Raw genomic sequence first — 16770 nt, forward strand, 5'->3', positions numbered from 1 at the left:
CTCAAACTCCTTTTTTTTTTTTTTTCTCTTTTCTTTTTTTTTTTTTTTTCCCTCACAGGAATCTCTGTGAATCCTGTCCGGGGCTGGGGAACTAGAACTTGCTAATAGGCAGGGCCTGTTCTGACAATGAATCAAAGATAGGCAAGGCTGAATGAACTTTTACCAAGCTATTCTCAAAGCTGCTCCTATCGGTCAGAGGAGCTCACTGTTTGGGAAATATCTCTTTACTTGTGGAATACAAAGGGCAGGTGATAACTGGATGACCCAGCCCACAGTTGTCGAGACCTGCTCTGTGCCAGGCTTTCTGCGAACAGGCTGGGGACACCACCATTGGGAGGATGTAGCACCCGCCCTCCTAGATCTCACTGTCTGTAAATAGGCAATTCTGGGGTCATATGACAAGTCCTAAGGCTGAGGGTGAGCATACATAGCTAAAGGACACAGGAGAGGGGTCCCTACCTAGAAGTGGGCTGTCTAGGGGAGCTTCCGGGAGGAGGTAATACTAAAGCATATGGAGAACTATGGAAGGAGCCTCGGTGTCTGTGGACAGATGAATGGATCAAGAAGTTGTGGTCTCTGTATACAATGGAATATTCCTCAGCCATTAGAAACGACAAATACCCACCATTTGCTTAGACGTGGATGGAACTGGAGGGTATCATGCTGAGTGAAGTTAGTCAATCGGAGAAGGACAAACATTACATGGTCTCATTCATTTGGGGAATATAAAAAATAGTGAAAAGGAATAAAGGGGAAAGGAGAAAAAATGAGTGGGAAATATCAGAAAGGGAGACAGAACATGAGAGACTCCTAACTCTGGGAAACAAACTAGGGGTGGTAGAAGGGGAGGAGGGAGGGGGGTGGGGGTGACTGGGTGATGAGCGCTGAGGTGGGCACTTGACAGGATAAGCACTGGGGGTTATTTTATATGTTGGCAAATTGAACACCAATAAAAAATAAATTTATATATTAAAAAAAAGCATATGGAGGACAGGTGAAGATTGGCAGGCCAGGCCAGGCCAAGGGAACTTTCTAAAGATGAGCTCAGAGCATATATGGAGGACTCTAAGTAGTTCAGTATGATGAGAGTATAGAGCACCAGGGAAGGAAGGGAAGACATGGGGCTCATGAGGTGCATCATAAAGAGGCTGCTTCCTAAGGAGTAGTTGGTTCCTCTTGAGGGCAGTCTTGAGGGAAGCCATGAGGGGTGAACAGGGGAATGCCTCATTTGGGAAGGGCAGCTCAGCTGCTCTGTGGGTTTAGACTGGAGGAGGGTAAGCAGTGGAGGCTGGGACACCAGCTGGAAAGCTTCTGCCCTTGAATGAGAAGGTGTCCACGTGTTTCAGCACCTTTTGTTGAAAAGACTATCCCTTCACCTGGAGTTACCTGGGCTCCTTTGTAGAAAACCAATTGACCATACATGTGTCCATCTCTTCCTGGACTCCATTCTGCTCCCTTGGCCTGGATGTCTATCTTTTCAGTACAGCACACTGACTTAACTACTGCTTCCCCCCTTTTTAAAGATTTTGTTTATTCATGAGGGACACACAGAGAGAGGCAGAGAGGCAGAAACACAAGCAGAGGGAGAAGCAGGCTCCCTGCAGGGAGCCCGATGTGGGACTCGATCCCAGGACCCCGGGATCATGACCTGAGCCGAAGGCAGATGCTCAACCCCTGAGCCCCTCAGGCATCTCAATCACTGCTCCTTTATAGGAAGTCTTGAAATAAGGTCACTTAAGTCCTCCAAACTGGTTCTTTTTCAAAATTATGTTTGCTATTCTGACTTCTTTATTTGTCCATATAAATTTTAGAATCAGTTTATCGATTTCTAGAAAAAAAAAGTGCTGGTAATATTTAGCAGGATTGCATTGACTCTAGAGAAAACATTTTGGGAATAATTGACATCATAGCAACATTAAATCTTCCAGTCCATGCGCACAGTATTTCTCTTCACTTTTTTAGGTGTTTTTAATTTCTTTTGTCAATATTCTATAACTTTTAGCATCCAAATCTTGCACTTATTTCTAATTTTTTCCCTAAATATCTTGTTTCCTAATACAATAGTAGGTGATACAGTTTAAAAATATATCAATTCCTGTTTTACTTCTTAGAATAGAAAAAATAATCACTCTTTTAAATACTGACTTTGTATTCCGTGTCCTTCTAAACTCACAGATTAGTTCTAGTTTACAAATTGTTTTTGGAATATCTAATATTGATAACCATGACATCTGTGCATAGAGACAATGTTATCTGTTTCTTGAAGATAATATATAAAAAGACTTTGTTTTTTTTATCCAGTCTGAATATGCCTTTTAAGTAGAGTGTTTAAACCATGTATATCTAACATAATGATCAATATGTTTAGAATTTAATCCACCATTTTGCTGTTTGTTTTCTAATTGTCTCATCCATTCTTTGTTCCTTTTTTTGCTTGTTCTGCTTTCTTTTGTATTAATACTCTGTTGGTTGTATTTAACTTCACTATGGTCTAATTAGCTTACATTTTTTAAAACTTTTTTGGTAGTTCCTCTAGAATTTAAAATATTACTCTTCTAGGGTCCATACTAAATTCCATGGGTGTTCAACAAAGATTCTCTACTCTGCTGGTAGAACTTAAACATGCCCTAGCTCTGTGTCATCTTGGAATTGTTCAACTCATTGCTCCCACCTATATTTGAGTGACTTTGTGGAGTTTAACATCTCAGTTTTTGGTTATACAGTCAAGGGGACTCCTATATAGTCTTTTTTTTATTTTAAAATTTTTTTATTTATTTATTCATGAGAGAGAGAGAGAGAGAGAGAGAGAGAGGCAGAGACATAGGCAGAGAGAGAAGAAGCAGGCTCCCTGCAGGGAGTCCAGTGTAGGACTAGATCCTAGGACCCTGGGATCACAATCTGAGCCAAAGAAATTCCATTGTCTTATAGTCTCTATGCTTTTATTTCCCCTAAATTATTCTCCCCCCACCCCCACCCCCCCCAACCCCCCACTGCTTGTCTCTCATGCTACAGGATTTCCTCAAAGGACTGGTAATCCACCCTATAGGGGTGGAGGCTGGAGCTCTATCCCGGTATAAATTGGGGAACTTCAAGAGTAGTAACAGTGAGACTTTTCTCCCTGTCTGGTCCCTTTCGCGGAGAAAGACCTTTTATCTTCCTGGTTGAGGTCGGTCTTGGATCATTCAACCAGGGCAATCCTCCTTGGGGGAGGGATTGCAGAGGAGGGAGGGTGGCAGCCTCTGGGAAGGCATTTGAGATGGTGCATTTTAAGCACTCTGCTCACCATCTGCTTGTTAGTTGACACACAACTCATTTTCTATGTCCTGGGCAGACAGTGGCCAGGAAGACTAACCTGTTGGCATAGAAGTTGACTCTTACAGGAGCACTGGTGGCTCAGTGGTTGAGTGTCTGTCTTTGGCCCAGGGCATGACCCCAGGGTCCTGGGATCGAGTCCCACATTGGGCCCCCTGCAGGGAGCCTGCTTCTCCCTCTGCCTGTGTCTCTGCCTCTCTCTGTGCGTCTCTCATAAATAAATAAATAAATAAATAAATAAATAAATAAATAAATAAAATCTTTTTAAAAAGTAGACTCTTTCAAATAGGGTTTCCATGTGCTAATGGAGTTCTGCTAATTAGAAGCACTCACGGTGATTTGGAAGGTGGAGGCTCTGGTCCTGTGGCTTCTGGTTGCCTCTGCTAGGAGTTAAAGTAAGAGGGGGTGGGCTGCAGCCTTGGCTTCTGCGGTGACCAGTCGTGATGCAGAGGCTGCACGTGTGGGACGGCTCTGTGAAGACCGATTCACTGGCAGGTGTGACTATTTCGGTGTCCAGGGCACTGTGGCCGGTGGCAGTGGCTTCCTGACCCTGGGTTAGCACAGCTTTGGAGGCATGTTCTTGAATCCCAGAGTTGCCAAGGCCACCTCCTGAAGGCCTGGCTTCTAAGTGGGGTCACCCCTGGGGAGCATCAGTGCCTGGGGCCCGTTCCTGGGGATCATGTTGAGGTCCCACTTTCTGGCCCTGCCGGTGTGTTTCTGAGCACTCCATTCTTTTGGTCATTTCTGCTCAAAATGCATGGAATGGTTTCTTTTCTGGAGTAGAGCTTTGCTATGTGGACTTTGAGCTCACGGGCGAGGCATGGTTCTGAGGCTGTGGAGATACGGACACACTCGAGTGTGGGTGTGCTGTGGTATCTGTCCCTGGACTCTCTTGCCTCTGGCCCAGAAAACATTGAGACAAATCAGTTCTCCTTTCCAGGCTTTAAAATGAACAAAAGTAAGACCTAAATATCTAAGGTTAGGAAAGCCCGCCTACTTTATACCACCTCATACCACTGCTTACTTCCCAGAGTTACCCCCTGGATGACTTGGAGGGTAGCCTTCACATCTTCCCCCTGCATCCGCATAACACAGGGCACCCTGTGAGCACATGAATACCCTACACATACACACAAAGCCCACATGTCAGTACAGAGTGAGGCTGTGTAGACACATTACTCGGAACATGCCCTTCCCACCTTAGCCTACTACGTTCCTTCCATGGCTCCACGGTATGTTGCGAATCATGATTTATTTAAATTGAACTTCATGGATATATTTGTACTCATTTTTTTGTAACTGTTTTTTACAAACAATGCAGTGAAGAATATCTTTACTTATCTTTGGACACATGTAGATCTTTCTGCCAGATGTGGCTTTTAGAAGTGAGATTGTTCAAAGGAAAAGACCGTTTTATTTTTTTTATTTTTATTTTTTAAAGATTTTATTTATTCATGAGAAACACAGAGAGGGGAGAGAGAGGGGCAGAGACACAGGCAGAGGGAGAAGCAGGCTCCATGCAGGGAGCCCGATGTGGGACTCGATCCCGGGTCTCCAGAATCACGCCCTGGGCCAAAGGCAGGTGCTAAACCACTGAGCCACCCAGGGATCCCGAAAAGAGCGTTTTAAATTTAAATTGATGTCACATTGCCCTTAAAAGCACTGTGACAACTTAGCCCTTCCTGCAAAAGTTGGAGAGATCTTTGTAATGTACTGAGCTTCCACTTTTTGTCCTAAATGTTGTTTATGGATATCCTCCTTCCATTTCCTTAGACTTTCTAAGGACGATGTCTCTCACAGGTGTCAGTCTAAGTTACTGGGACAGATCGGCACTCCTTTTTGTTTCTCGTTTCATTGCGGTGCTTTGATCTCTGTTAATTCTTTGTTCTTTCTTCTCCTGTCTCTACGTTTGTCTTTTATGTCTCTCCTTTTGTTATTTTTCTTTTTGTGTTTGCTTGCTAGTAGTTTAGGTTTCTTTCTTTCTTTCTTTCTTTCTTTCTTTCTTTCTTTCTTTCTTTCTTTCTTTCTCTTTCTTTCTTTCTTTCTTTCTTTCTTTCTTTCTTTCTTTCTTTCTTCTTTCTTTTCCTTCCTTCCTTCTTCCTTCCTTCCTTCCTTCCTTCCTTCCTTCCTTCCTTCCTTCCTTCCTTCCTTCCTTCCTTCTTTCTCTCTCCTGTGATTTTGTTTTGCTAGGGAATTTGGCCTGTATGGGTTCTGTTTATAAAGTTTCTCCTTTTTCCCTAAAACTTGGCTGATCCAATCAGGCAATGTCAGGGCACTCAGCTTCATACGTGGAGATGGGCCCCCCACTTCCCCGGCTCACCCACCCATTTTTGGGATCCCTGGCTATCAACTGGCAAGAGCCCCAGGGACTCCCCCCAAACCTCCCGAGGGAAACTCTGAGTCTGGCCAACAGCTGACTGTCCAAAGCCAGCAGGGCAGGAGCTGAATGGGGTCCTTTGTGCTTTGGGCCTTATGCTCTTCCTTTGGTGATGGTAGATGCAATTCAGACTGGCCTTTCCCTTCACTGCAATGAGACATCCCCACTTGTATGTGTGTGAGTAAAACAGAGAGAAGTTTAAGGCTAGGAGTGAGTGACTCCCCCCACTCCCTCAGGTTCCTGGGAACAAACGCCTCAAATGCGTTGTTTTTTTTTTTTGTTTTGTTTTGTTTTTTTTTTAAGATTTTGTTTCTTTATTTGAGAGAGAGAAAGAGAGAGAGAACGAGCAAGGGGAGCTGCAGGCAGGAGGAGAGGGAAAAACAGACTCCCCACTGAGCAGGGAACCCCATGTGAGACTCGATCCTGGACTCCAGGATCATGACATGAGCATGACATTTAACCAACTGAACCACCCAGGTGCCCTCAAATTCAGTCTTTATCAGAACTCTGCTTGGACAGCCAGGGTTCGCCCAGATGGATAGAGTTGTATATAATGGCAAGAGAGAAAAAGGCAAGCTGAGGACAAAACACGAACTGACATCCGCAAACCACCCCCTTGGGGTGGGATATGCATTACGTCCGGCAGGCACTTCTGACTGCCTAAGAACAAAGGCCAGGGAAAAACAAATGACTAGCTGATAAAGATCCCAGTTGTGTTGGGCTCAAAACTCCACTATAGTTTGTAACTATCTTAATGATTTACAAGAAAAACACAATCTTACTAATAGTCAGACCTCCAGGAACCTATAGACTCAATTTCCTGGAGCCTTAACGTCACCTTCACTTCCAAAGGACAGAAAAGCCTGAACAATCGGTCACCCCACACACCCAGTACAGCTCTTCCTGCCCACGGGTCCTGTCCTGTACTCTAACAAAAGCCCCTTTTTGCAGCAAAAACATCTCAAGAATTCTTTCTTGACCACCATGCTCAACAATCCTGCATCTTCCAACATCCTCAATTATACTGTTAAATAACACAACTCAACCCAGCTAATTAAAACAAAAATTGTATTTATTTCTTAATGAGAGACACACAGAGAGAGGCAGAGACACATGGAGAAGCAGGCTCCATGCAGGGAGCCTGATGTGGGGCTCGATCCTAGGGCCCCGGCATCACACCCTGAGCAGAAGGAAGATGCTCAACCCCTGAGCCACCCAGGTGTCCCTCAACCAAATTAGTTTAACATCTAATCGGCTTTATTACATGATCCATAAATCGGGCAGCACCCCATCTAGCAAGCAGAGACTGGTACAGAATGGAAGGTTTTTATAGAAGGAGGGTGGAGGCAAGAGAGTTATTAGCAAAAGAAAAGGATTAGTTCCAGGTGAGGCCCTTTCTAGGAGAAAAAGCATCGTATCATGCAGATGACTCATCTTTCTTTGTGGGGTAGAGAGAACCCACAGTGCAGACAGAAAAATCCCTGAGGGACCCCATTCCTGGGGGAGGTGAATCTGCTAAGAGGTTATGTATTAAGCCCCAATTTGGGAACTCATCTACACGACCCCATTTTGGACCTGTGGGGTTGTGTATGTGTGTGTGTAACAACACGATGCATTTTTTTCATATTTTTTCATTCCCCAACTCTGAGTGAGCCTTAACACTGAGAAAGCCCAGCACCCTGAGGCCGAGGGGGGCTTAAAGCTGTCCTTGAAGCTGGTGTGAGCACGACACACTTGGGGATGATGGTAATTCTAGCTTCCACTCAATAACGTTGTTGTGGCACATTTTACACGTCGGGGGGGGGGGCTCAGACTACACCACCCCAAAATACACCACTTTGGCATCAGGATTGTCTTGAGCTGCAGGCCCGTCTGCCAGCCCCAGCCCCACCAAGAAGGCCAGCAGGCTCTTAATCACCAGGGGATTCACTTCTAGACTCTCATCAGCCCAGGGACCAGGGGAGTCTACACAACAACCCCTCTGACTAGCTTCTACCCCTCAACATTCTTCTATATTTACCTCCCCACTTTCCTCTGTCTTGTCCCTTCTTTACAAACTCTACTGCTCTTCTACTAAGATGCTCTACGAGCTAGGGTTCTAACCACCCTTCCAATTACCCATCCCTGAGGTCCCCCGGTGGGCAAAGCTCAAGAGGCCTGTGACGACAGACTCCACCTGGTTTCCTCCTGTTTACCTGTCTTCTGTTCATCTAATTGGCAGGATCCCAGACAGAGGATTTATGGGAGTAAAGGGAAAATGTTAAAACAATTTTCCTCCCTGACACATTCTGTCAGGAGAGTGTTGTGGACAAGAACATTGCTTTTAAATTCAGACGGTAATACATAGACAGCCTAGAAGTTTACTATGTGCTTGAAACTGAGGATCTTACAGTCACTGATGTCGTCCTCGCACATCCCTCCTAGCTTACACAACTAGGAGGTGATGGATGATGTAGAAAAACACGTTAGGATTCGAAGCCAATGGCCAACATAGAATTCTTGAGATGTCTTTGGTGCAAAAAGGTGATTTTATTAAAGCACAGGAACAGGATCTGGTGGCAGAAACAGCTGCCCTGAGTCATGAGGAGCGGCTCCTTATATACTTTCAAGTCGGGAGGGGGACAGGGAGAGTGTAAGTCTCTGAGGAACTTTGGAAGCAAGGTTCCCAGGACCTTGAGGGGGTAGCTGTTGTTGGGACTAGGTCATTTATTACCGTCTAATAAAACCTGAATCACGAGACCCTTCAGATGTAGATCGGTGGGTCATATGCTTGGGGGATGATCCCCAATCTGTATCTTGGGGGTCTTAGTGATAAAGGAAATTTCTAAAGGAATTTTTACATGTTAAAGTAGACTCACAGGATCCTGGGTGTCGGGCTAAGATTGCCTTTTGCCCTCAGCAGAGTATTAGCATTGAGGCAGCTGAGTCCCTAGGAGAAGGTCACCCTGCCTGTCTCAAGGACATGTCAGTGGGCTGTAGGGAGTAAGGACTTTAAATAATTTCTGTTCCGTCCTTCTGAACTCAAGGGCAGAATTGGACAGATCTAGGACCCCACCTTCCCACCAGAGAAGGTGCCTGCTGGCCCCTAGTTTCTCACATGCACAGAGCCAGGATATGAACCCAGGCAGTGTGACTCCAGAGCGGGTCATGCTCTTCAAGACTACACTAGCCTCTGCTTCCAGGTAAGGTAACATGTTACATTTTGATATTCCACCCAGCATATGACACTGAAAAGCACTGGAAGACTCTGAACCGGTGAGAGAAAAGGAAGCCAACTGTCTTGGGACCTAGTCCTCAGGAAGTGTCCTTGGGCACAGATGAGATAAAGACACAGAGCACAGAAAGAGGTTACTTTCTCTGGCTTGGGGACCAGGAAGGGAAGCATGGTATGTTGCTGGAAAGCAGTTTGACAGTTTGTGGTCTAGTCAAGCATACATGCATTGTCCAGGAATTCCAGCCCTACGTGCTGGAGGCAACTACCCAAGACAAATGAAAATGTACAGGCTTGTCACCCATGTGCATAGCAAAACCATTATTTATAACAGCCCCAAAGTAGAAACTATCCAAACACATTAACGGGTAGACAGAGAGACACAAGGTGGCCCTCACCCCTGTAATGGGAACTTTCTCAACAGTGAAAGGGAACATGCATGACAGATGAATCTCAAAAATATTCTGGCAAGTGAAAGCAGCCCAACACAATAGGCTACGTATTGTATGATCCCATGTATATGAAATCTGTGGGAGAAGCCAACCTCTGTAAGCAGGCAGGAGGTTAGAGGCTGTATGGGGCTGGGGTATGGGAGAAAGAATTGCCTTCCACCAGGCACAGGGGGACTTTTTGGGGGTGATGGAAAGGTTCAGAAACAGGGTGGTGGTGATGAATGTAAAACTCTATATAGTTACTAAAACTCATTGGAAATGCATGTAGAATGGATGGATTTCAGGATGCGTAAATTATACTTCAATAAAACTGCTGAAAAATATCAAATATAGCTATCTTTATTATTATTCCTATAGTTCTGGGATCGGTCTAACCTTCCTGTGGTGGGGATACCAGGAATGATGATGGTCCTAGGCACAAGCACCTGCCATGTAGACTTTGCTCTTGGTCGGGATAGGCCCTCTTGGGTTTGGGGCAAGGGACCTTGAGAGTGTGTCTCTTGATTACTCTTTCTCAGACTCTGGGGGCCTCCTCTCTTTCCACAGCTCATGCATTGTAGCAAGTCCTGGAAGAGAAGAAAACTCAGGCTGCTGAAATCAGCTTGCTCTTTGGTATCAAAAGGGCAGCTCCATCGTCGGAAGTCTGAGCGCCTTCATTTTCTGGCTTATCCTCCACAAACCAGGACCAATGCCATGATATGGGTTCTTAGGAAAACTGCACTGAAGAAGGTGGGATCCTTGATCTGTCCAATTCTGCCCTTGAGTTCAGACAGATATATTCAGTCCGTAGGCCCCGCCCCCCCCCCGGCCACCCGTGTTATAAGCTACAGATAGCAGAGTCATACGCACTGCAGCTGCCAGTGTTTTTCGGTGGTGTAATTATGGTGCCATCCTTGGGCTCCTAAGCTATGGAACTTACCCCTTGACTATGGGCTGTAAGATCCAGCAATAGGGGCACCTGGTGGCTCAGTGGTTGAGCATCTGCCTTCAGCTCAGGGTGTGAGCCCAGGGTCCTGGGATCGAGTCCCGCATCAGGCTCCCTGCATGGAGCTTCCTTCTCCCCCTGCCTGTGTCTCTGCCTCTCTCTCTTTCATGAATGAATAAATAAAATCTTTTAAAAATTCCAGCAATAATTATTCCTACACCCATATTTCCAAGAAGGTTGTTGTCATTTTAATGCCAGGCAAAGATTTGAAGATAGAACCCTACAAAAGCAAACTTCAAAACTCTTGAATTCTTCTTATATATATCACTTCAAAAAAAAAAAAAAAGGATTAGGGACAGGATCCTGAGAGCGCCCTATAAGACAGATGGTAAATATTTGTTGACCTGAGGCCTGGGTAGGACACGTTATGTAGTCCCACCTGTGCTAATCCCAACTTTGGCAAGGGTGAGCTGAATCTCATGGATGCTAAAGAACCTTAGCGCTTCTGCAGGAACACGTTCTAGCAGGTTCTATTCACCCGACTCCGTTCCCTCTCTCCCACCCATGGAGTCCAACGCGCCGGCCCCATCTGCATGCAGTACAGAAGAAGGCTGTATGTCGCCAATACCCAGTTTAGGGTGCTCGGCCAGAGGCAGCCTGGCTGCCTGAGGGACGTTACCCCGCCAGCCCTGGGACCCCTCACCCTTTCTTTGTGGCCGTGGTAGCCGACGAGGGTTGGCCAGTGTGGCTGGCCCTGGCCTTCCTGTCTGCGGGTTTCCAGGTGGGGTGGGTATCGGGAGGTGCTGGGAGAGCCTGGAAGCAGGGGAGGTGTGGGGATGTTCCCTCTCCTTTTCTGGGGGACACGGCCTCAGCTTCCACTTACGGGCCTTTCTAGCTCCCATCCCCTGGACTCACCAGGGGCCCCCAACTCTGTGATTCATAACTGTCCACCCCTTTCTTTTCTTTTTTTTTTTATAATAAATTTATTTTTTATTGATGTTCAATTTGCCAACATACAGAATAACACCCAGTGCTCATCCCCTTTATTTTCTTTACCCAGGGGAGCAGCAAGCTGTGGCTTCCTGGTTTTGCTAATCACTGGGTAGCTCCATTGTCCCCAGACTGGCTTCCACATGCTCCCACTATTTGAATACCAGCTCCCCGTATAAGTGAACAGCGTGACCTCTTCCTAGGGGCTGCTTCCTGGCTGGAGCTGCCCTTTGAGATGTCCCCAGCCATCCAGGGAACTCCCTGGACCTGCTGCACCCGGGAAAGTGCTCCAGTTCCCTCCCTGTGGCTGCCACACCTGCCTGCCTTCCTGCTGATTTCTCTGCCACTAGGCCATCCCTCAGCCAGGCACAGCTGATCCTGCTGAAAACTGTCACCAGCCTTGAAGGGAGGAAAAAAACATGCTTTGCCATGCTGTTCCCTGTGTGAGGTGGACCCGTCCATTTCCTGGAGCCAAGCAGAGTTTTAAGGAGTTAATAAGGATCTAGAGACAGTCTGGGGCTCCCAGAATCTAAGTACGGAACAGAGAATAATTCAACATCTGCTGTCCCCAGACCTCAATTTCATTCACTCTACACAGATTTATTGAGCATCAGCCATGAGCTAGGGAGCCTTTTCTAGGCGCGGGGGTTACAGTGTTGAAAAATTCAACGCATTTGAAGACACACCAGCAAATAAAGAAATAGATAAGCTCCTTTTGGAGAGTAGCAGTTCTGCAGGAACTGAAGCAGGGTGTGAGATGGGGAGCTGCTTGGGCTAGAGTGGCGGAGCAGAGAAGACCTCTCCAAGAGGGTGGCTCTGGAGTGCACCCCCAAGTGGCGAGAAGGGGGCAGGCCCTCGAAGCTCTGGGGGAACTTGGGCCTGTGGTACAAGTCTTGGTCCCCCTCAATTGCTCTTCTAGCTGAGACCTTGGCAAGAGCACAGTCACATGGCTGTAGCACCGGGGCGTATGTCTAAGGAGACCACCCCCCCCCCCATTTGGAGCTGGAGCCTGTGCTTGTGAGGCCAACCTTGGAAGGTCCCAGCTGGCACGGGGACTGGCCCAGGTGTCAGGGGCTGCTCCCAGAACACGGGCAGGTTGTTGGGGATGACCCTGCTCACATGGCCCAGTGAGAAGCAGGCGTGGCTCAGCCAGGCTCTTCAGGGGCCGTGGCAGGAGCCCTCTGAGGCCATCTCTGGTCTACTCTGCTGTATGGGTGGTGAAGTAGGGGTGCGTTGGGTTGTCCCCGCCCAGGAGGCAAGGTTTCCCTCTGTTGCTCCACAATGGATTCCCACCTGTTCGGGGAGGATGATGTACGTGCTCTATTCCCATACTCAGTGAATGCTTTTCTCATAACCCTTTCCTTCAGGATCTCAGAGACCTAATTGAATTTCACCTTCCCTTTGCTCAAATGTCGCGTATAAATCCCCCCCTCTGCTCAGTTGTGTGTAAATAATTAGTGTCCTTCCTTCCAGCAAAGTGTTTTCCAACAAGCCTATCTTTTCTTAGATGGCTCTTGATACTGTAGACCTTACTTGTTTTTCCATTGAGGTACCTGACTTTTATGGGAAAGGAGAAATCCTTCATTCCAGCATCCTCTCCGCTGGGCCCTGATAGAGAAAACCCAGAAAACCCACAAGGATCTCCTTCAGTGGAGCCAGAAGGCGATGACAGCTGGGATTTGCTGGGAGAGGAGAACCAGTCTCAGTCTGGGGGGAGCAGGTGCCTGTGGTCAGCGGTTACTGTTCAGTCTTGGCTTCCTTGGGAGCGGGGTGTTGGGGGTAATGTGCACATCCAGGAAAGTAAAATGTGGGCAGGGCACGTTCTCAGGGGAAGAGGAAGGTGAGGAGGCTGTGATACAAGCAAGAAATACCACAATGAACCCTCTTCATACTTAGGGTCTGGATAACTACTCCTGACCTGTGAGATCCCTGTGGAGCATCACCTCCCAGCTCCTGTTGCCTAATCTAACTTGTCCTCCAGAAAACAAAGCAAGACAACAAACAAGCCAACCAACCATCCAGACCCCATGAAGTGCTGCCCATTTTATTTCGGATAGAATGGGATTAGAGGAGACACTGAACACTCGGGGCTTGTTCCCCAGGGAGTCCCCATGTGGAAGAGGGCGGGTCCAGATAAGGGCAAACGGAGTCTATGTGGATCACGAGGTGAGATCCAGTCAGAGGGCCTGAGGAGGTAGTAAGCAGATAGGAGTCATAAATAGATTCCAGGTGAGAGGGGCACCTAGGGGGCTCCGTGGGTTAAGCATCTGACTTCAGCTCGATCATGATCTCAGGGTCCTGAGATCCAGCCCCAAGTCAGGCTCTGCACTCTGCAGAGAGTCTGCTTCCCCTTGCCCCTGCCCTGCCCTCTCTCTAAAAGAAATAAAATCTTTAAAAAAATTGATTCTGGGTGAGAAACTGAGGAGACTGGTGGGGATGCTCACTAGGGACAGAGTTGTGCCCCCACCCCCTACTCTGGAAGTTCTAGGTTGAAGTCCTAACCCACATGTGGCTGTATGTGGAGATGGGGCTCCTAGGGAGGAGGTGACTCAGGTCATGAGGGTGGGGCCCTGATCCAAGGAGGCAGGTGTGCTCATGAGAGGAGAGACACAGAGCTCTCTTTCTCCTGTCACGGGAGGATGCCACATGAGGAAAAATGAGTTCTTTTTGTATTTTGGATGATAATCCTGTATCAAATTCACTGGTGATTTCCTCTACCATGCAGAAGCTTTTTAGTTTAATGTGGTTGCACTCATTTATTTTTTTATTTTGTTGCTTGTACTCTGGGTGTCATATCCACAAAGCAACTACCAAGACCAATGTCAAGAAAGCTTTTCCCCTCTGTTTTCTTCTAGGAGTTTTATGGTTGCAAGCTCTACATTTAAGTCTTTAATCCATTTTGAATGAATTTTTGTGAGTGGTGTGAGATAACGGTCCATTACGTGTTTTTGGCTTGTAATATCCAGTTTTCCCAGCACCGTTACTGAAGAGACTATCTTCTCTCCATTGAGAATTCTTGGCTCCCTTGTCGGATATTAGTTGTTATATATTTGTGGGTTTATTTCTAGGCTCTCGATTCTTTTCTATTGGTCTCTGTGTTTGTTTTTATGCCAGTACTGTGCTGTTTTGATCATTATAACTTTGTAATATAGTTTGAAATCAGGAAGTGCAATGTCTCTAGCTTTGTTCTGTCTCCTGAAGATTGCTCTGGGCGTGTTTGTTGTTGAATCCATATGAACTTTAGAATTGTTTTTTTCTATTTCTATAAAAAATACCATTGGAATCTTGATAGAGATTGCATAGAATCTATAGATTACTTTGATGGTATGGACATTTTAACAAAATTAATTCCTCCAAACCATGAACACAGGCTATGTTCCATTTATTTGTCTTTTCTTCAATTTTTAAATTTTAGTTTAAATTTTAAAAAATTTAATTTGAATTCAATTTAGTTGACATATACCGTATTATTAGTTTCAGAGGTAGAAATCCGTGATTCATCAGTTGCATACAATACCCAGTGCTCATCACATCATGTGCCTGCCTTAATGCCCATCACCCAGTTACCCCATTCCCCTCCCCCCACCCCCTCCCCTCCAGTGACCCTCAGTTTGTTTCCTACAGTTGAGAGTCTCTCATGGTTTGTTTCCCTCTCTCTTTTCACCTTATTTTATTTTTCCTTTTCTTCCCCTGTGTTCATTTTTTCAGTCAATGTCTTATAGTTTTCAAGATATAGATCTGTCACTTACTTAAGTAAATTTATTCATAAATATTTCATTGTTTTTGATGCTGTTGTAAATGAGATTGCTTTATTTATTTCTTTTTGGATAATTCATTGTTAATGTGTAGAAATACTGCTGATTTTGCACACTGGTGTTTGTCCTGAATTTGTTGATTACTTCTAATAGTTTTTTGAGTCTTTATGATTTTTCGTACATAAGATCATGTCATTGCAAACACAATTTTCTTTTTTTTTTCTGATTTGGATGCCTTTATTTCTTTTTTCTTGCCTAAGAGCTCTGGCTAGGACTTCCGGTACTATATTGAATTGGAGTGGTGAAGGTAGCACCCTTGTCTTCTTCCTGAAATCAGAGGGAAAGCTTTCAACCTCTCCCCGTTGATTATCATGTGAGCTGTGGGTTTTTTATATAAAGCCCTCTTAGGTTGAAGTATGTTCCCTCTATACTTAATTTGTTGAGAATTTTTGTCATGAGTGGATGCTGAATTTTGACACATGCTTTTTTCTGCATCTATTAAGATGTCATGTGTTTTTATCTTTCATCTACTAACATGGTGTATCACATTTATTAGCTTATGCATATCGAAGATTCTTGCATCCCAGGGATGAATCCCACTTGATCATGGCATATCCCTTTAAGGTGTTGTGAATTTGGTTTGCTAATATTTCCTTGTGAATTTTTTGTGTCAACGTTCATCATTACCTGTAGTTTTCTTTTCCTTTTGTGTCCTTATGTGGCTTTGGTACCAGGGTCATGCTGGCCTTATAAAATGAGTTTGAGAGTATTCTATCCTTTTCAATTTTTGGAAGAGTTTGGGAAGAACTGGTGTTAATTCTTCTTTACATATTTGATGGAATGTGCTCATGAAGTCAACTGTTCTTGAGCTTTTTTGACTACTGATTTGATCTTTGTACTCATTATTTATCTGATCATATTCTGTTTCATTATGATTCGGCCTCTGTAGGTTGTACCTTTCCAGGAATTTACCCATTTCTTCTATGTTGTCCAATGTGTTGATGTAGAGTTGTTTATAGCAATCTCTCTTTCATTTATATTTATGTAGGTTCTCTTTTTTATTGGATTAGTTTTACTTAAAATTTTGTCAATTTTGTTAACATTTTTCTTAAAGGACTGAGACCCCTCTCTTTGAAATGTAAACATCAGAGAAGATGGGTTTCTTTCCCTCTGGGCCCCTTGCTCCAGGCTATAATTGCCTGTTGTCATAGAAGTTTTATTTTCCTTCAGAAAAAGTCAATTAACTAGCACAGATAGTTGCCCCAATTGCCACATGAATTTGGAATTGAGCTATAAACAATAATGCATTGCCAATGGTGGTGTTAAACCCTCTTACCTAAGGACAAGCTATTGTTCGTCTTGAAGATATATCTCCTTATTCATATAAAGGGATGAAATTTATTTTTGTCTTTGTAATTTCATTAACAGATTACCTGTAATGTTCATTGCAATCTGGAATAATAAAACCATAATAATAACCATTTGCTTCCTTTTCTGCATGCATGGAGAGGAGTTTTCTATGTTGGCAGGAGATTTTACTTTTAATTTTTCCCTAAACATGATTGATGAGAAGCTTGACCATCAGTGTCCTAAGAAGATAAAGGAAGATTGCCATTGGGTGTAGCCATGGGCTCATCATTTCTACCTTCAATGGCATAATAAAGGACACAGAGCTAACTTCCCCTTCCAGAGTCTACATTGGGGATGACCCAGTAATGTTCAGTGATGTGGACACGGGGAACCCTTTT

Source organism: Vulpes vulpes, chromosome 2 (genome assembly GCF_048418805.1).
Source record: "Vulpes vulpes isolate BD-2025 chromosome 2, VulVul3, whole genome shotgun sequence".
Lineage (NCBI taxonomy): Eukaryota > Metazoa > Chordata > Mammalia > Carnivora > Canidae > Vulpes > Vulpes vulpes.